At 41.9% G+C, this 16,257-nt stretch overlaps 1 protein-coding gene across 1 annotated transcript in view; it reads right to left on the bottom strand.

Moving 5' to 3' along the window:
* Positions 1–15,840, bottom strand: part of LOC136366967 (A-kinase anchor protein 13-like) — a 73,396-nt gene extending 57,556 nt beyond the window's left edge. The window contains exon 1 of the mRNA XM_066328289.1: positions 15,556–15,840. The gene's annotated coding sequence lies outside the window, so the exon portion shown is untranslated. The remainder of the gene's footprint in view (positions 1–15,555) is intronic.
* Between the last annotated feature and the right edge of the window lie 417 nt (positions 15,841–16,257).

Raw genomic sequence — 16,257 nt, 5'->3', positions numbered from 1 at the left:
TTCAAATCTTGCAAGCCCCACCTGACCATGGTTTTGAAGCACCTCTGCCAGCCTCGACCATTCCTTAAGCAACTGAGGAAATGAAATACAAAACACTAAACAATGTGGAGGGTCAGATTCAAACCAACAAAGACAAGGAAATTGCAAGTTAAGCTTCTTGCTCTGCCCTTGATTCACCTTGTTTTGTTCAGCTAATGCTTTGTTCCCAGACCCTTCCTCTCTCCTGATGCCAAGAACAACAGGACACAAGCAAGAGCATGGTCTACACATAGGTGGCACTCCCTCCTATCTATGTCTTGTTTGTAACCCAAAATCCCAATACAAGCACATCTGGTTTCTTACTTGAGGAGCCTTGCTGGAAATAATTGCTGCAGCACTGCTCAGCTGGAGGTCCAGATGTGCCCCTTCCTTGTGGTGATGGGGACATTCTCTGGCCAACATCTCCAACACAAGGGGGTGCAGCAGCAGGACAAACCTCACATTCCACTATCATGCACAAAGAACAATAAAATGTGAATGATATTTATATTCCCAAGAAGATCACAAGCTGCAGAGGGGAAAAAGAAGAAATGCTGAAACTCTGGCAAGCCAATGTCTTTCTAAAGTAGAACAAAATGCAATTTAAAAAATAAAGGCCTCCAAGATGGTCATTTTTCTTTGCCAATAGCACATACTGTTTACAGTCATAGTCTGTGTTTGCAGCACTTCAGTAATGGATTAAAGAAGTTTCATAAGCTTGTAAAGAAAAGTACTTCAAAATTTGTGCATTAAGAAAGCATATATGTTACACAAAAGGCAAAACATGGGCAAAATATCAAATGCTGTTACAAATTTGAGAAAGACTAAAAGCATATTTTATTTTCCATACTCTATGGGAATGATCCAGCACAGGACACAACTGCTTAATTGGGAAAAAATGCACATGGCTCAAAGCCTACAGGTTGTCTTCTGATCAGATGAAAATTATGAGTATCACAGGCCTTCTACAGAGGGTTTTAAAGAATGGCCACACTACCAACCCACCACTGTATTTTAAAGGTATTCACAATATCACTCCATATCTATTTTATATTGTGTTTTAACAAGACAAATCTTTCTCATGACATAGTGTAAAACTAAAACCTTAGATGAAAGACAAGAGCACCAATTTGGGGACTGAAGATATGCAAAACACGCTGGTGAACTCCCTGGGAAACAACACAGGAAATAAAGTCCACTTCAAGGATCCGTCAGGTCTCTGCTTTGCTTTTCTCAATCAAATATATTTGCCAAAAGGATTTCTCAGCACATTCCAGCTGTAATTCAAACCCTCTCCCCTACTACTGGATCTTACTTACTCTTCCAGGAGTATCTCACAGCTCAGTCACTGGTAACAGTGACTCCATCACAAACCATGGAGATGTCCTTTATTAGCAATGTTATTTCCACAAGCATCCAAGGTGTTAACAAGCACCACATGCATAGGGATGAGGAGATGGAGGAAGTTCATAGAAAGGTTTGCTCACTATGAAAATCATCTTCAACTTCCCACGAGTATGGTTCCACAAACACTTGTAGTAAGGCAGGTTGTATTATTCTCTTCTCTCTTGCCCAATAGTTGCTATTACTGGATCTGGCAAGGCAGCATGTGACAGAAAAATGCAGCTGCATTTTTGGCTCAGAAGCCTCTACAAGAGCTCATGAGTCATGAACCAAAAGGCCCACAAAAAAGCAAAACAGAAGAATGCAGATTCAGTCTTCTTTTTATTGTAAACATGTGTCTCTCCTGCATAGTCCTGATGCATGTAAATGACAAGAACAGAAATCATTCTGTAGTCCCTTTAGTCAGGTAAGTTGGGCTCCCTCTACCCAAGGCTACTTGACATAGAAACAGAATGGAAAGACTGACAGTGACCAGAGTGTCTGAGCCACACAACATAGCATGTGCTCTGAGCTATGCTTTTCTACAAGTCTAGAGGAATGGAGGGGCTTTTGGTGGTCTTGATTCTTTCTGTAGAACTTCTCCCAAGAAGCTCAGCCTCGTTCCCAAAGCATAAGGCTGAGCTCTTCCACATTGCTGCCCTGTAGTAAAACATCCCTCATCCGCCTGTTGCACTGCAAATAAAGTTCACAATGCAACAGTTTGTCTACGATGTGTCAAAGTGCTCTGACTATTTAACCACACTTTACCATCTTAATTACTCGCATCTCTCATGCCTAATCAAATGTTTCAACCTTTTTCCTTTCTTCAAATGAAAGAAATCCAAAAGTACCCCCTTCCCCAGACTGCTAGGAGTGGATATCATAAACACAAGGCAGAAGGGAGCGTGAGAGCAGTCTGGACAGTGGACTGCAGAAGAATGTCTCAGGACTTCTCTTTATCACCAGTTCATGGATTCTGTCAGCAAGAAGCTGTTCCCACACTACTTCATGTCTTCTGTCTGCAAGCAGCAGCCCAGCTCCCAGCCAGCCCAACAAAAGCAGCCTGGAGAAGAGCAATGGAAGGGGGAAAACAAGGCACCAAGAATAACCCTTTAGTCAGGATAAACCAGTTCACTGAAGTCCCCATCCTCTGAAGAAGTTTGTATTGGGTGGATGGAACATTATAGGAATGAATGCTAAAGGTGCACAGAGGCAAAACTGCACAATGCTGCTCTTGCACCTACCAAAAATGCTGGTTCTCCTCTGTCCAGTTACTGCACTAATATATAATCACATCAGAAAAATGATCCTTTATGTCCTATACACCTCCAAAAAAAAAAAGCTCAAAAGCCAGCAGCTTGTGTTTCTTCCCATTTCAACTGGGTCCCACCAGTACCCTGGCTCTCACACCCAGCACCACTCCTGTTAAAAACCAGCTTCAGTCACTGTTGGCCTCACAAACTTATTCTACATCAGCACCTATGATGATTAACCACCAAGACAAGCATATGTCTTGCCTCTCAGGTACACTGTGTTCCTAGGGAAATGTTGTTAAAAGACAATGCAAGGCAGAGGTGAGGACTGGAAGGACAGTTCCCTAAGGCAGATAAAAAAATCCTTCAGTGATTTTTGGTAGAGAATTTTCCAGCCTTTTCTGAACTGGAGTGACAGGAGGAAAAAACCACTAAGTATCATCCTGCACCTTCAGAGGGTAAGGAAGACAGACAGCAAGAGGAAAGTTTCTCAAACAAAGGTCACCAAATGCATTACAGCTTAAATGGAAATGATGAGCATCCAGGTTGTTGGTGTTCAGGTAACAGTCACGTGCAGTAGGATTGAGTGTTCACCTCATGCAAAGAATTCAAAGCGTTTGCTCAAACACAGCTAAGAAATATGGGTATAACCCAACATAGACACAACCACAGGAGCTTAAGGAATTTACCTCTAAAAAGCATATGGGTCATTAAGTTTTTTGTCATTTTTGCTCAGTTTGAGGACCCAACTCTGTCTGGACTCCAGTGAGGGCCACTCACTTTTGTTTCACATGAAGAGATTCCCCTCTCCAACCCACTCTCCAGAAGGTACTGCTAGAGAAAGGTAAGAAAGGCTGATGTTGGATCTTTGGGTCTGATAGGTCCAACATGAGGTCTCTTTCAGGAGCAGAAACTCCCCATTCTCCCATAAAAAGGCAACTCCCAGCAAATTAATTCCAACTCCCGTACTGCATTACGGGGCTTTGCTACTCCTGTGCATTCCAAATCATGGACAAAGTCAGGAACCTCCACCAATGCTCAACCAGCCGTGCTTAGGTTGGTTAGATATTAGAACACCACAGTACCTAAAACTATCCTCTCAGGCACTCTGTGCCAGGCAGTCTACAAACACCACTCAGAAACACTGCTGTGTCTTGAAAGACATTATAATCTTTGCCAATGCTCTCTACTACTCCTCAGGAAATAACAGGCTCATTTTTCAGAGTGGTAAATTCCAATAAATTCTTCTTAAACTGGATGGAAATCTGAAAGTTTAACAGACTTAATAAACTGTGTATTATCTGTATTACCAAACCAGTCTTACACAAACAAATACCTCTAAATTTGACTTCAATCTGCAAATCTTCCCCCATGTGAATAGGAGCTCTGACTTCAGTGGAGCTACTCCCATCAAGGAAAGAGGGGTCTTCTCTTTTACACTATGTAAACCATGGGAAGTAAATTCCTCCCACACAAAGCTCTCACATAATCCCTGCTGCATCTTGCTCCTGGCTCATAGATTGAATATTCATCTCCACACAGCTTCAAAAGGTGCACACTCTTCAGCAGGTCAGGCACCTTTTTCTTTTGTAAAATGAGGAATGTACTGTGAATTGAAAGAAGTTTGGGTGGGTTTTTTTTGCATTCCCTTGAAACAACAAGATTTATGTCCCTTGAAATTAAAAAAAATTATAGTCCAAAAGCATTGCTAAAACCTTTAAAGGACTATATTTAGAGACCGACCTGGAAGATGACTCCTTACCACGATCTCCAACACTAATAATTCTTTCCAGCCTAGGGCTCTGGGTAATGATTGTGCATCAAGGTCATGTTCTTGCCTGGACAGGTTTATTTGCTGTATGTTTTTAGTAACATACAGACCACACATCTTAGAAAGTCACAGCAGCACAGAAGCATAAAGGCAAACAGCAGCCAGGAAAGGACACCAACTTTTCCAGTATTACCCATAAAAGTCTGCAAACATCATCCTGCATCACTATTAGTGCCGAAAAAAAAATCTATATACCTAAGGACTTCTTCTGCGGCATCACCACACCAGAGAAGGGGACAATGCACACAAGGATCACATTTGCACCCATCTTCCTCATCTACACTATAAGAGCTGATCTTGAAAGTTGCTCAAATGGCTCCAACACTGTACAGTAAAACAGAAAAGTCACCAAATGACACCAGTGACCTCCCAACATACTCTCTAACCTCGAGATGACAAACATCTTGTTCATCTCTTTCCCCAGGGCTTGGGAAGAAGAGGGGAGAGACAGCAAGCAGCAGCAGATGCAGAGCCCACACCCTTGTGATTTCATTGGAGAGAGGACATGGTTACATCATAAATCAACTTTGTCTTAGGAGGCCACATTGATAAATGTCACTCCAGAGCCTCCAAATGAGGGACACTTCAACTATTCCATGGTGCAATCTGAACACAAGTTTAGAAAAAACTACAGATGCAATCAATTCACAGGAACATCAATAAGCAAGCTCTGTGGTTCTTATGTTCATCCCTTTCTTTCATCTTTATACATTTAATTTAAAATATCAACCTATGCACAAGCTTTTCAACCTGTGCAGTATAGAGACCAACTCTCAGACTTCCTAGATGCTTTGATTAATTGCCAGTAACTTATGCCTTCAAGTATCTGATGTTTAATTAAAAAACAAGGATTAAGCCAAATTGGTTTGTTAGTCAGACCAAGGTCAGCTGATGTAAAGGGACTACAATCTTAACAGACTTTCCTTATTCCATTGCAAGGTTTGAGTACTTTATTTCATTAAGCAAATGGGCAGAGGTCATGACAGAGCCAGCACTCAAATAAAAATTGTTCCAAGTCACTAAATGTATCCCAGGTTCTTGTAACTCCTCACGCAAATAAAGAGCAGCAAATGTTTATCCCTCTGTTTTCCCCAGCGTTACCGGTTTACGTTCCTGTAGCTGAGGCAACCACACCACACCAAGCAGCTTTCAGCCTTTCAGAAAGATTAACTTCTTAAACAGTCACAAACAGCCAAGCTCAGCTCCAGCCAGCCAAGGTGAGTGGCAGACACACAGCTCAAGGACCACAGAACGGCACAGGAGACCATGTGATGACCTCCTCCTTGAGATCATCCTCCATCTAAAACTCCACTCCTGGTAGAGTCAGCTCTGAAGTTTTTTAATTACCCCAGGTTTGATTTGTTTGCAAAATGTCATTCCTTGCTAAACAAAATTCTGGAAAAAATGAAGTAAGAAAAAAAAGAAGGTGGTAACGTGACTGCCTGGAAAGAAGACAGAAAGGAGCACAGCAACAAGTGCAAAAGGCATCCAGAACAAAATTTTATTGCTGACAACGTTCACGACACCTCACAGCAATCCCAGGAGTGAGGAATACTTTAAATTTGCAAAAAAATGCCAACTTTCCAGGTCCTGCTGCACAGTGAACACCACAAAGACAACAGCAATTCAAGCCTAGATCTTCCAATAGACTGCAACTCCAGAACTCCCAAGAATGCTGGGCACAACCAAGCATAAATAAAAGCAACTCTTAGCTTTATAAAACACAGATCAGTTGAACAAGTGCTAACCAAGTTTAACTAAAACTGTCCAAGCAACTTCCTCATTCCCTTTCTTCCTCTCCCATCCCTGGGAAAAGATGCGAATACAAGTTATTGCTGCAGTAGGCAAACATTAATAGTGACTGAAACCACTTAACCATCTATTCTTCCTTCCCTTCCCCTCGCTTTTATTTTAAGAAAATGCACAGAACCCCTTCCCTTTCCCAAGAAGGGATCCAGCATAACAGAATTTTTCATCCTTTGCTAGATTAGGTCTATACTCAATTTAGATTAAGTGCAACTCAACACACACTTTATTTCAAGCCATAAATATCCGAGATTAAGAGATGCTGAGAGAACTGGCTGACAGGACAAGACAAAACAAAATTAAATTCTTCCATACCATCCATGCCATGAGCTCCCTGCACAGAGGTAATGGCACGGAGCTGAACTTGAGTACGTGGCGACTGATGTAGACTACTCAGAGATCTGCCAAACACTTCAGATTTCACAAGAAAAACCCTGTGTCCTACAGCTCAGCTCTACTCCTTTTCACTTAGCTCAAAGTGAGACCGACGGTAGGAGCCTGATCAAATTCCTTGCTTTATCCACGCTTGAATTAAAGCCCTGGCTCAGCAGACCAAGTTACATGAGCCTTCCCTTTTTCAGAGGATGCAAGCCATTAGTGCTGGTGCCAGCACTGCAGGTAACACCAGCAAGTCCCAGGGAGCTTCATTTGGTTAGAGAGATTTCATCTCTTGGTGAAGCAGTTGGTATTTCTGCATCTCTTGTTAGACACTCCAGTGCTCTGTTTTCATCTGCTGATAACATATTAAGCCTCTTGAAAAATCCAGCCCACTCTGATTTGGGAAGTGGGAATTTCTTCAAATAACTAATCAAATTATGTTCACATGGGTGGGTTTCAGCTCTCTAATACTGATGAATATCAAAGAAAAGTTTCAAAATATTTATGGGTCAGATAGAGGCAACACAAGTGCCTCACAAAGGCAGCAGTTGCCCTTGCAGCATGATTCTGCAGAAGGAGCACTGTCCCTGGCCACAACAGCCCCATTAGCTTCAAATGAACCTTCCCCCAACTCTCCTGGAAAAGCACCTTCTCACTGTGTCCCTGTCACAGGGAGCACTTGCACACATGTCCATCTGCAACCCCAGTCCAGGCCAAGTCTGGCTGTTGCCCCTGAGCTCTTCTTCAGCTCCAGGTATCCCCATGATCACCACAGGGAGAACACGAGCAGCTAAAGGCTCGCTCAACTCCTCTCTGGGGAAGCAAATCGAAGTCCAAAGAGTTTCCCTAAAGGGCAGACCCTCTGCCCTCTGTGCAGGGCCTGGGAGAGAAACAAAGAAGGAAACAGAAGAACAAAGATTTTGTCTGCAGCCAGGAACCAGAGTCCAACCTCATGGGTGTGGGGAAGAGCATTCCTGGAACATGCCATGGGGTGATAATAACCTTCAAAGGGGCTGCTATGGAAGAGATCATAGAATGGTTTGGGTTGGAAGGGACTTTTCTAGTTCTATTTCCCAACCATGGGCAGGAACACCTATCACAAGATCTGGTTGCTCCAAGTCCGCTCCACCCTGACTTTGAACACCTGTGGAGCAGAACTGCTTGCTTCTCAAAGGACAGACTCACAAATCTGTGACAAAGAGACAGAAAGTAAAAGGCTGATGGTTTGTGTCAAATAGGAGGAGTGAGCAAACAAGGACAGAAGTGGGTCAGGAAGAGCCTGTGCGACTCAGCCAAGTGCTCGCGCAGCAGGAGCGTGGAAACGTGGAAATCTCCACGTTCAAGAGCGTGCACATGCAAATGCAATATTTTACAATCCTCCAGCACTTTTAAAGTGCTCCAAGTGCTTCATAATTGTTAATTAAGCAACAGTACTCACAAATCAGAAGCATAAGACTGAGATATAGCTGTGTCAGTTTTTAACAGTATGATAGCTATCACAGCTTAACCCCAGGCAGCAACCCAGACCCACACAGCCACTCGCTCACTCTGCACCAGTGCAACAGGGGAGAGAATTGGTAGGGTAAAAGTGAGAAAACTCATGCACTGAGTTTAAAAACAGGGTTCATAGGTAAAGCACAAGCTGCACACAATATAAGCTATACAAGAATTCATTCCCCAATTCCCACGAGCAGGCAGGTGTTCAGCCATCTCCAGGAGAGCAGAGCTCTACCACATGATGATGATGTGGGAAGATAAACACCATCTCTCTGAACATCCCCCTCCTCCTGCTTCCCCCAGCTCTATACACTGCCTGCATATGGTCTGGAATATCTGTTGGACCATCTGATGTCAGCTGTCCCCACCCAAACCCTTGTGCCCCAATCCTGCTCACCGGTGGGATGGGTGAGAAGCAGAAAAGGCCTTGGCTGTGTGTCCCCAAAACATTCCTGAGTTATCAACAGTTTCCAGAGCAAATCAAAACCACAGCCCTATACTAGCTACTATACAAAAAGTCAACTCTACTCCAGCCAAAACCCATGCAATAACTTAGGGAATAAAAGCTACTTTTAAGCAGTCACATACCCCCACTCCTCCCACCTCGCAGAGCCCAGGCTGTGTCCCACAGCCAGGCAGTGCAGCACTCTCTGAAAGAGGCTGGTGTTGAGGATTTGAAGCCAGACTCCTGTTTCACGAGGATTTGAAGCCAGACTCCTGTTTCACGAGGATTTGAAGCCAGACTCCCGTTTCAGAGCGTGCCCCGGTGCTCGCACACTGCCGGCGATCCGATCCCGCTCCAGCCGGCCCCCTCAGCCATTCCTTGATGGCCAGCCAAGCCCCACGCAGAGGTCATCTCACCAAAGTGACACCGGAACGGGGCTGTAAATTGTGATTTTGTGCTTGACGTGTGTTATCTGCCTCCTCTTGCACTCTGGCTGCACAGATGATCTTCAGAAGTTTCATCTTAAAGCTCATGTTTTACCATACTGATTTCCCTTAAAAGTGTATTTTTTTAAATTTGGTTTTATTAGTTCAACGACATTTGCCAAGTTTCAACAGACGACTTCTTTCTCAGCTGCCTAATTTCAAATTCACCTTTATATACAGCTTAAAAGGGGGCAAAAAGTCATCACAAGTAAGTGGGATGTGATGCTTAACATCAAGGTTTATGCAAATACACTTTAACAGCATCAGTTGAGGGTCAAGAATCATAAATTTACTCTGCAACACAGGAAAATTAAGGAAGAAAAAGGATGAAATGGAACCAAAACTTGGAAGTATGTATACTCCTGATTAATGCAAGGCTACTAGGAAAAAGCAGATGTGAAGTCACACCTTGTTTTATTCAAGGGAAAAGCTAAAGTGTACAAGAGCCAAAAAGAACTTATTCTGTGCAGTGGCAGACTCTGAAATACAGCAATATTACTCCTTCAACATTAATAAAACATGTTGTATACAGAGCTTTTTTCTTTTCAATCCCTGAAATCCTGCCAAGTCATAAGCTTTTTATGGGAACATTGAAATGAATGTTGATCAGAGCCATACCCATAAGAGTTTTAAATTTTACCACCACTTAGAGGCAAGGGCTTCTCCCTGGTCCCCCATGCATCTGCAAATCAGTACATTTTTGAAAAGCCTGACAAACTAAAAAAACTCCTACACTCTCCATCTAGGAAGATACTGAATTCCCTCTCTTGGATTACCAGCTGAACTCAGGCCTTGAAAGGATTGTGAACTCCTCCACCCTCTAAAATGAAATTCCTCAAAGGCAAAATTTTACATTTTATATTCAAAAAATAATAGCTACTTGGTAAGTGAATTTAGGGCACTACAGGTCACCTCATTACCAAGGACACTATATTCTTTTCCCCATTCCTTCCTATATTCATCAGCATCTGTTTTTTCCAAGGCCTAAGCTTTATTTTTCAAAAACTTAACACTGGGTCATAAAACCACAATTAATTTGGAAGTACAAGGCTCCTGGCATCCAGACAAGTAGTTGATCATTCAGTTGTCGCATCTAATGTGATAGAGCTTCAACTGAGTTGGAAAACTTCATAAAATAAGGGGCTTCTTCCTATCTAATTAACACAGCAATGAAATTTAACAGCCTGGCACGGAAATGTCTTTCCAGCATTATGTTTTTGAAATAACTCATCTACTCCCACAGTCTACAAGACCTTCTACAACACACTAAACAGTAATTTACCCTTTCCAGCATAAAGGCTTCAATTTGGAGTCCTCTGTATCAAACCAACCAGGGTGGCAACGATGCTGCACCAAAGACGGCACGAACATCTACTCACCCTGCATGCTTTTACATCTCTTCTATAACTGTAGCACTAAAATCTGTGCCCATTGCAATATTTATAAATTTTATCACTGATATAATTTTAAAAGGTATTAGGTGCACAATGCCTTAAATTTAAAAGGAAATGGACAAAAAGTACACAGATCTAATCCAAGCAGGTCTGTCTTTCAGGTCCCTGGGCTGGGAACTTGTATTGTTTGTATACTATCTTGATTTATGTTTATTTAAATAATGTCAAATATTAGTTTTAAATTTACAGTGATTGCTTTATAAGAGGTCTCCAATCCTATCAGGATAAAGAGCTTACACTAAACAAAACAGTTTGTTTACACTAGTAATACATCTCATAGGAAATACTTAGAATCCCACATGTTCAAAGTAGGACAAAATTACAGCCTATCTTTCCACAGAGGGTTGCTACCTCCTGCTACCAAGAGGCCACAGAAGGACCACATGCAGATCACAAGGGCTCAAAGTTCCAGTCAGGTCTGCAGAACGTCAGTAAAGCAGAAAGTGAGTTTTAATGCTACCTTAAAATAACCATTCACACATGCAAACCAATTACTGGTGCAGGTACTTAAGCATGAAAGCAAATGCAGGGCAACACCTTGTCCCTCTCTGAAGTACACTAAATATTCACAGGTTCCTATGAAGATGCCTCTGCATACCCAAGTCCTGTATTTTTTCTTCTGGAACTGTGCTTAACAGAGCAAAGCCCTCCTCTACAGCTGATGCTCTTTTGTGCTGAGATCACAAATTGAAAGTGGACAAGATAAATACTTCAAATCACAGATCCTTAGTGAAATCTCCTCAGCATACTTTACAACCTCTTGTGTCCAGTGACTGCACAAATTTCCTCCTCTATCTAAAGACTGAAAAAATATTCCCCCGGTTTGTACACAAATGACAGCAAGTCCATTTTGAAGGGGAAAGAAGGAGAAAGGCAGCACTCAAAATACAAAGGATTATTTACGAATGAGCTGAAGCCCCATAAACTTGGCTATTAAAGAAAGACAATCTCTCCAGCCTATGCCAAGTGGGTCAGACAGAGGAAGAACCTCAGCTGTCTTCAAAGTCGAAGCAGATGGGGAAGTGAATAAGTGCCCATGTGAGCAAAGAGGAAACAAGATTGTATTCATTTTAGCTTGTTTCCGAGCTTCAGTTTTCTAGATACTGTTGACTGACACAAGCAGAGGAGCTCACTTCTGTCACAAGTATTAGAACTGCAGAGTAATTACTTAAGACTGCTATAGATGCAAAAAAATCAAGTCCCAGTGTGTGCAGATTGAGGATGTTGCTTAGCTCAGCAGGAGGGAACCAGGTCAAGTGGAAGAAAGGTGCTAAGAGGCAGAGAATGGGAGAAATGTACTTCCTTTGTAGCTATGAAAAAACCACTTGGGATTCTTTATCATTAGTGTTTCAGTATCAGAGAAATAAATATTTATGTAGCTGTAATGTAGGTTCTACTTTAGAGCTAACTGTAGCTCTAATTAGAGTGTTTTTAAAAAAACACATAAGCTTGCAAATAAATTTTTTACCCTTTTTGAAATAAAAAACCAGCAGTTCACACATGCCATAAAATGACCATACATAGAATGACATTCCTTAAAAAGCTGAAGCTGACCTCTTGGTCCTTTCTCAGGCTTTATATCTCCAGACAAGATCTGGGCCAAGACCATTTCCATACACAGGGATTCATCTCTTCTCAGGCTAACCTCATCATACGAGTGGTGAAACCTAAAACCAGCTAATCTCTCCCAGGGTCATGCTTGTGGAGCTGGGAATCCCTCCATCTGCCTCAGCAATATAAAAACATCACTGCTGCAAAATAAACAGTACATGAACCACAGAACAATTGCCCCTCCAGTCAATGTTGCGCATGCCACCCACCAAGGACTAGTAATTTCTTAAGAGATCCCTCCCCTTGAAAAAAAAACTTCATACTTTTTACAAAGACCTTGTGCAAGTTGACAACACACAACTTCTTTCTGATCCATCCAAAGGATCCATCCTCTCCACATTCCTGGGAGTTTTGCAACCAGACAGAGCAGACCTTGAAGGACCACAGAAATACTTTAAACCAAGAACTTTTAAACTGAGCTGGGAAGAGTGGAAGGAGGAGTATTCAGTGCTACAGCTTGCTAGGGAGACACAGAAAGCCAAGGACATGCTGAAAGAGATGCTCGTCTTCCAAAGCAAATACTGCTTAGAGAAACAGGCATCCTTCCACCACTTTTTTTAGGAGGTGGCTGCTGAGCTGCATCAGCTATTCCACTGATGGCTCCATGAGTGTTTTTTGTCCAAGACTTCTGCTGGAAGAGCCAGAGCTGTAAAATTTGTAAGAAAACTCAACAGGAAGAGGCACTGAGTGGCTGAACAAAACTAACCCACTTTGGATACACACATCCTCACTTACGCAAACTCAAGTGACCTGATATCCAGGGTGGGTCGTGTGGAGCACAGACAAGACAGAAACATATATATTAAATCTCTGCTTGATTTTCTGTGTGTGTAACTATACATCAAGAAATTTGCTAAGATGAGAGGTATGAAGGAGAGGAGAGAAGCTGTGCTATGAGTAACAGCAAAAGGAGGACCTTCAAACTACAATTACCTTAGCTTTTTTTCCCATTATTATTTATCATACATGCTGCAAAGTTAACTACCTTGCTTTAGGTAACTTTTTACCATGACAGCTATTCCTTTTAGCAAATATATCATCATTCTCACAGTAACTTTAGATGCTTTTAGATGCAATGCCAGGATTCTCCCAAATCTCTCTTCCCACTAAAAATGATCCAAAGACATTAACCTCGAAGCATTTGCTGAAGTCACTCTGCAAGCTGGTGTAGTTGCAGAAGAAAAAAAAATATATATATATATAAATATACACAAGGTAAGATCACACTGGCTTTTTAACAGCATCTGCACAAAAAGAATTCTTTTTTTAATGTGACATGTACAGTTGACCTGGGTTAACACTGCAGTGTGGGGAGTTGAAAAGGGATCACCTGATGAAACAGAAATACCTCCCTTCAAACTATATTGCAGAATTCCAGCCAAGCACCCCAACCACAGCAAACAGTAAGAGCCTTCTGGAACAGCACACGTCCTGTGTCAGCAAAGCAGCATTAATACAAAACTCCATTCAATAAAGGAGCACTGACCCTTCGAAAGGGTAGGGCTTCATCAAGCTCCTACCACACCAAACAAAGACCACTGAAGATACTCCAACCACTGCAAAAAAATTATTATATCAAAAGGAGGAAAACAATGTCAGCCTTGTACACGTTTTGTTGCTGAATAATGACAGTGTTTACCTTCCCAGCCTAACACATTACTGCTCTGGACCCAACTCTAAAACCGAGTACGTGACAGAATTAATTATGTCCTTTCCTCTGAACTACCATTCCCTGGTTATTTATTAGCTCGGTCTGCATATATTCATAGATGTGTCTACTATACAAAGTTAAAAGGATGTAAAACTGATGCCTAAATACTCCCCTCATTTGCAGAGTCCTCTCCATCCTCTGGATACGCAGGGGTATCAATAAATACAGCCTCAGGCTGCAAATTAGTCACCGCTCAAGCAGTTGAGGGAGACATGGGGGAACCTCAAGCCCACCGAATGGCACATCTCAGGAACAATATAGTGCTGGATCTCAAGCAACAATCTATCTCAGACATGTTCTCAGAGGGTCCTGATAAGAATTTTTCCACCTTTGCTGGCTCACTCAGTTTGGAATCCACCAGCCAGTTCCTGTGTGTTTCAGGAAAAGACAAACGCTATGCCACACAAAGTGCCCTGAGTTCAGCACCTTGGCAAAGGAAAGGCAGATAAACTCCAATGAGCTACCTAAAGGAAAACTAAAGGGAACTCAAAAGCCTTTCTGCATTGTCTGTCTTCACTCCTCTAAAGTCCTTCCTGAAGAGGGACAAATACCAGGGAAAAGCAGACTGGAGAAGACTTCTGGTTTAAGACAATCAGTTTTATTTCACCAAGGTCCCTCATCTCAAGGGGAGAAGCTGCTATGCTGACCATTCACTGGTAGGAGATCAAAAGGAAGAGAGGATGGGTCTCTGCAGAAAGCAGAGACAGGAGAAACAAGAAAAGCCTTTCACAGACACTTCACAAAGAGCAGCAGCACTTTTGTCACGGTAGATGTTAGGATACTATACTCCCACATGAACATTGCAGTTGCTTTTGGCCTCACATACAGGATCAACAATCAACTCCAACTAATACATCAAATTAGCTGTATATCTAGGAATTAACTTCTTCTCTTGCATCAGAGGTCAGTCAAGTCTTCTCTCCACCACAAAGGAAAACACAGTACATTTTGGTACAGCAGCACATTTACTTCTTCCACTCATCATCCATGGCACCACAGCACTGGATTTGTGCTCAGAATGCTCCAAAGATATTTAGACATAGACAAGACAAGGTGCTTTCAATCAACACCCAAAAATCCTGTTAATCACCAATTATGTGGAATCTGAATTTTAGAGGTGTAGATGGGGTTCAGAATATCAAAGGGGGGTGTGAAATTTTCTCATGTTTTCCCATCTTTTGAGGGAAAAAAAAAAAGACACTCTCAAGCTTTTCATGATTTCTCCATATCAAAAGCTCCTGCTTGAGGGAAAGAGGGAAGAGAAAGGGATTGAGGAAGAGCAACTACACCTGAAAACTTGGAAGCATAAAGGTTTCATTTCATAACAAATTGACATTAAATGATAGCAACAAGTTTACTTTCCAGTGGGAAAAAAAATGCAGAGCAACTCTTGAAAAAAAATTTATGAATTGATGAGATTATGCAGTATTATGCAGATATAACCTGTATTTCATTATTCTGCACCACGTCCACTCCATCTGATTAAACGAATAAATGAGGACCTTATGGCATACTAGAGGCATTACCCCAACTTTTGTTTACAACATCTTTCTAGCCCTTAACCACAGCACACGCAGCACAGCTGGCTGGATGCTCAACGTTACGACCCAACATGCAAAAGAAGTTAAGAGAGGGGAAGCGATTCTAAAAAAAATCCACAGGAAAAAATCTTGCTTCACTTACCTAAGCAAAGTTGTCATTAGAGAGTTTTCCAGTAATAAAGTCCAAGAAAAAAAAGCCTGAAAAAACATAGAACAAGGCAAAGTTTTAGTATATAGGATATTACTCTCATTCATATTTTGTCTTGGGAATTGGAAAAGTCAGTGATTCAAAGAAAAAAAGTAAATCCATTCCATTAGTTGCCTTTCTGATAGTTATTTGTAACAAAAAATCCTCCTCAGACAGTGAATGTATCAGAAACAATAGGGCAGATTTTTCACCACTGCTGCCAGCATTATAGCAGTGCAATTCCCCAAATGTCAATCACATTGGGCTGCAATAAAACCAGCAGACGAGTCAGGCCTAAGGCAATTAGCTAAGCTGCCCCATTTAGATTTTCAGTCATCTCTCCCTCCCACTGAGCTGAATTATCAGAAAATTTGGACCAAGTCGTGGGGAGGGAATCAAGGAGTCACACATTCACACACAGAGTAAGGCTGAAGGTGGCCAGAAACAAAAATGCTGCTTATAATAAAAATACCCAAACTACCCCAAAGCTAATTGCGAGAGACTGAGGCAGAACAACACATACCAATATTAAGAAAGCTGGGAAATACAAGACTTCATTATAGGTATAAAAATCCAATGCAAAGTACAAGTTACTGACAAAAATGGCATGTGGCCATGACAGGTTTCACCAAAATCACTGCTACCAAAAGAACCCAA

This window comes from Sylvia atricapilla, chromosome 13 (genome assembly GCF_009819655.1).
Source record: "Sylvia atricapilla isolate bSylAtr1 chromosome 13, bSylAtr1.pri, whole genome shotgun sequence".
Lineage (NCBI taxonomy): Eukaryota > Metazoa > Chordata > Aves > Passeriformes > Sylviidae > Sylvia > Sylvia atricapilla.
The sequence above is the reverse complement of the archived record's forward strand: the minus strand, read 5'-3'. Positions and strand labels throughout refer to the sequence as shown.